General features: G+C 61.3%; 1 non-coding gene across 1 annotated transcript; it reads left to right on the top strand.

The window, feature by feature from the left end:
- Window positions 1-4,407: 4,407 nt before the first annotated feature.
- LOC124608208 lies at window positions 4,408-4,562 on the top strand. Its single transcript, XR_006978898.1, has one exon. It is a non-coding gene; the product is annotated as a 5.8S ribosomal RNA (ribosomal RNA).
- The last annotated feature ends 424 nt before the right edge of the window (window positions 4,563-4,986 follow it).

The following is a 4,986-nucleotide window of genomic DNA, read 5'->3' as shown; positions in this document are numbered from 1 at the left end:
CACCCCCCTGGGATACTTCCACGCTCCTGTTGCCCAGGGGGCCTCGGCATTCCATCTTGCCGATGGATGGGTCCAACCCTCCATCGGTCCCGTCTCCTGGCGCTGAAGAAGATAGGGCCAGCCTGCGACGGTGCAGGCATGGATGAGGTGCAGCGTGTGATCGAGGTGCTGGAGCGCCACCTAATGTGGGAGGGCCACCTCCTCAAATCGTCAACGCAGGTTGGGGAAATGTGGGCGGCGCGCCTACACATCGCCATTGATGGTGCGGCGCTGTCATCTTCTGCCGCCGTCAGTGGCCAACATCAGTGGGTCGCCGACACCAGTCGCCTGCTCTCTGGGCGTGAATACATCGACGCCCTCCGCGCCCGCATCAACGCCTTCCCTACGAAGGCACGGCGCAGTCGCAGGCGGGAGGCGGACACCAGATGCCGCGCGGGGTGCCAGGTCGTGGAGACCGCCAACCACGTACTTCAGGCTTGCTTTAGGACGCACGGGTCCCGGGTCAAGCGCCATGACGCTGTAGTGCGTTATGTCGCCCGTGGACTCGCGCAGAGGGGCTTCAATGTCTCCGTGGAGCCCCACCTCCGAACACCTGAGGGCATCCGCAAGCCTGACGTGGTGGCGGTCAAAGACGGCATCGCCCGCGTGGTCGACGCCCAGATAGTCGGAGACCACCTCCGGCTCGACTGGTGTCACTCCCAGAAGGCGGCCTACTACGACACGCCGTCCATCCGGCGTGCCATCTCCAACCTGCACCGTGACGTTGAGGAGGTGATTGTGTCCACCGCGACGTTGAACTGGAGGGGTGTATGGTCTCCAGCGTCGGCGAGGGATCTCGCCGCCTTAGGCTTCCGACCCCGAGAACTGGCGGTGCTGAGCACCAGAACACTACAGAGCTGCTGCAAAAGTTACAAAATTTTCGAGCGTATGACGGCTCCTAGCCCGAAGCAGCGTGTCGGCGTCGGCTAGGCTGCTGGTTATTTTCTTCGCCTTGACTCCTGGGGCCTATCCACAGGAGGAATAACCCGTCTTTGTTCTTTCTTCTATTCGTCTGTAATCTGTGTTATTCTTGTTTTCCTTTCCGCACTTATATATGTACATATATGTTAGTTTTATACCTTTACTGTGGCTTCGCCCTTGTAAGTCCCCACCTCGGTGGTGGACATGGCGAGTAACACCTGCCACACATGTATATGTATATATTTGTGTTATTCAGTTACTGAATAAAGACGGCTGTTGAATGGCCAAGTGGTGGCGGTGTGGCTGCATCCGGACTTGGCTTTTCGAAGTGCGGTCTTGATGTAGTCGTGCTGCTGCTGCGAGGTGCCTTCCTTGGGTTATAGTTACAGGGAGAGTGATGCGCAATACATGGGCCTAGCCCTCTTAGCCTCTCCTCTCCTGCGGTCTTCTCCCCTTCTCGTGGGCCCGCTGATTTTCGCAGAGTGGAAGACCGCACCAGGGGCTTGGGGGGGTTACCAGCCCCCCCTCGCACTATCCCTTTTTTTTAGTTGGGGGCAGTAATCAGAGAATAAGTGGTGGCCCTTCCGCTGAAGGTGCCACCCCAACTCCCCCAGCACCTAGCCGGCCAACCGGCCGTGCCGAAAATTTTGTAACTTTTGCAGCTATGTATACCTGTAGTGAGTGCCACCGCAGCTTTACAACCAAGAATGGTCTCGGGGTCCATCGCCGCCGCCAACATCTTGCGGCCGCCAACGCGGAGATCGTCACGGAGAGGCATCGCGCGAGGTGGACGGAGGAAGAAGTCCTGTCGCTCGCCAAGGCGGAGGCGAGAGGGACGCCCGGTTCTTCTTCGTCAATCAAGAACTCATCAGGATGTTCCCCGAACGAACGCTCGAGGCAATCAAGTGCCGACGGCGGCAAGCTGCCCACAAGCAGCTTGTCCGCCAATTCATGGAGGCGCTTGAGATCGGTCGGGGGGAAGAGCCGGCGTCCCGCCGGGGAGCAGCGAGCCCGCTGCCTGACGCGGGCGAGGCCGCTGCGCCGCCCGTCGACGCAGCCGAGGACTTCGCGGCCGACACCACCGGGCCGCCGCCGGAGGGGCCGACTGACGCCGCCATCTGGGAGCATCTGGCGGGGCTACCTGCTTCCGCCCAGCGTTTCTCTGCCCTGGATCGAGTCATAGGTCTGGGGCGGGGCACGCCGCCCGATGTCATCCTGGGCATGCTCCCGGATGCCCTTGCGTCGGTCGGGTCCAGAGGGGAGAGATCGATCACCAGGACACAGCGGCCGCGCCAACCATCGAAGCGGCCGCCTGCCGCGCCGCCGACGCAGAAGCGCAAGCGGCGCCGCTGGGAATACGCGAGAACGCAGGATGCCTTCCGACGGTCGCGTGCACGTTGCGTGCGCGGCCTCTTGGATGGCACCCTGCTCCAGCCGCCACCTGCCATCCCTGGTCTGCTGGACTTCTGGGCGGACCTCTTCACTAAGAAGCCCGTCTCCACCGCGGGCTTCATTCGTGACCGCCTCCTCCCGCACTCGGAGCCTGTCGCTCTTGAGTGCCTATGGGGGCCGGTCACACATGAGGAGGTCGCTGCCGCGTTGCCGCCCAGGGGATCAGCGGCCGGGCCGGACGGCCTTACCCCAGCGGAGTTGCGGCGCCTGCTGCACGAAGTCCTGGTGAAAGTGATGAATCTCTTCCTTCTGGCCCGCGCCCTCCCGGAACGCCTGCTTCGCGCGCGGACGTCCCTTCTCCCGAAAACGGCTGCACCAACATCCCCCGCTGACTTTCGCCCCATTACGGTCTGCTCGGTGTTGGCGCGGACCTTTCACAAGGTTCTCGCGTCACGCCTGATGCGTGCTTGTGCTGTGGACGAACGTCAGCGGGCATTCATCCCTCGGGATGGGATGTTGGAAAATACTTTCATCTTGGACACTGCTCTCACCGACGCAGTTCGCTCCTGCCGCTCTGTCTTTGTGGCATCGATCGACGTATCTAAGGCATTCGATTCGGTGGATCATGCTGCCCTTCGCCCCGTGCTGAAGGCGCATGGCCTACCGGATTGCTTTGTCGAGTATGTCGAGCGGTGCTACGAGGGCAGCACGACAGTGATAGCGGACGGCGCCGGCGTGGGCGTGTCTGTGCAGCCAGCATGGGGCGTTCGCCAGGACGATCCCCTCTCCCCCCTCCTGTTCAACTTTGCGGTGGACTACGTTTTAGGCCAACTGCCCTCCCACATCGGAGCTCGGATCCTCGGTCGCAGAGTCAACGCTGCGGCCTTTGCAGATGACGTCTTGCTGTTTGCAGCGACCCCGAGGGGCTTGCAGTCCCTCATTGAGGCAGCTACCGCAGCCCTCGCCCACCTGGGGCTGCAGATCAACGCCCGGAAGTGTTTCACCCTCGCCTTAGTCGCGTCAGGGCGCGAGAAGAAGGTGAAGGTGGACAGCAATGTCACCTTCACAGCAGGCAATACCACCATGCCTGCCCTGCGTGTGGGTGAAACCTTCCGGTACCTGGGGCTGCAATTTTCCACGGCGGGTCGCTGTGTCTTCAATCCACGTCGCCACCTGGTGGAGCAGTTTGACGTCGTCTCCCGAGCTCCGCTGAAGCCGCAACAGCGCCTCCACGCTCTCACCAACGTACTTCTCCCTGCCTGTACCACGGGCTGGCCCTCAGCCGCACCCGGGTGGGTGCCTTGAAGTCGGCCGACGTCACCATCCGGGCCGCCGTCAGGAGATGGTTCCGCCTTCCGGCGGACACCCCCCTGGGATACTTCCACGCTCCTGTTGCCCAGGGGGGCCTCGGCATTCCATCTTGCCGATGGATGGGTCCAACTGTAGCGCCTTTAACCGCGTGGCCACCACGGCCTCCGGGAAACCAAAGCTTTTGGCTGGCTCTGAGCACTATGCGACTTAACTTCTAAGGTCATCAGTCGCCTAGAACTTAGAACTAATTAAACCTAACTAACCTAAGGACATCACACACATCCATGCCCGAGGCAGGATTCGAACCTGCGACCGTAGCGGCCGCGCGGTTCCAGACTGTAGCGCCTTTAACCGCGTGGCCACCACGGCCGAAAGCTTTTGGGTTCCGGGGGAAGTATGGTTGCAAAGCTGAAACTTAAAGGAATTGACGGAAGGGCACCACCAGGAGTGGAGCCTGCGGCTTAATTTGACTCAACACGGGAAACCTCACCAGGCCCGGACACCGGAAGGATTGACAGATTGATAGCTCTTTCTTGATTCGGTGGGTGGTGGTGCATGGCCGTTCTTAGTTGGTGGAGTTTTGAATGACTTTCGCCCGACTGCCTGTCCGCTCCGGTGTGGAGCCGTACGACGCCCATCGGCCGTGAGGCCGTTGGACACAGAACGCTTGAACAGGGGCCGCCACACGCCTACGTCCCGCCTATGCAACTGTCTTGAAAGAGACAGTGGAAACTAAGAAAAGATCACCCAGGACGGTGGATCACTCGGCTCGTGGGTCGATGAAGAACGCAGCAAATTGCGCGTCGACATGTGAACTGCAGGACACATGAACATCGACGTTTCGAACGCACATTGCGGTCCATGGATTCCGTTCCCGGGCCACGTCTGGCTGAGGGTCGGCTACGTATACTGAAGCGCGCGGCGTTTGCCCCGCTTCGCAGACCTGGGACCGTCGCGGCCGCCTGTGGGGCCGGCCGCGCCTCCTTAAACGTGCGATGCGCGCCCGTCGCCTGGCGGTTCGCATACCGGTACTTACTCGGTAGCGTGCACAGCCGGCTGGCGGTGTGGCGTGCGACACCTCGTACAACGACCTCAGAGCAGGCGAGACTACCCGCTGAATTTAAGCATATTACTAAGCGGAGGAAAAGAAACTAACAAGGATTCCCCCAGCAGCGGCGAGCGAACAGGGAAGAGTCCAGCACCGAACCCCGCAGGCTGCCGCCTGTCGTGGCACGTGGTGTTTGGGAGGGTCCACTACCCCGACGCCTCGCGCCGAGCCCAAGTCCAACTTGAATGAGGCCACGGCCCGTAGCGGGTGCCAGG

Source organism: Schistocerca americana, chromosome 3, assembly GCF_021461395.2.
Source record: "Schistocerca americana isolate TAMUIC-IGC-003095 chromosome 3, iqSchAmer2.1, whole genome shotgun sequence".
In the NCBI taxonomy this organism is placed as follows: domain Eukaryota; kingdom Metazoa; phylum Arthropoda; class Insecta; order Orthoptera; family Acrididae; genus Schistocerca; species Schistocerca americana.
This window is presented reverse-complemented; position numbering and strand designations above follow the sequence as displayed.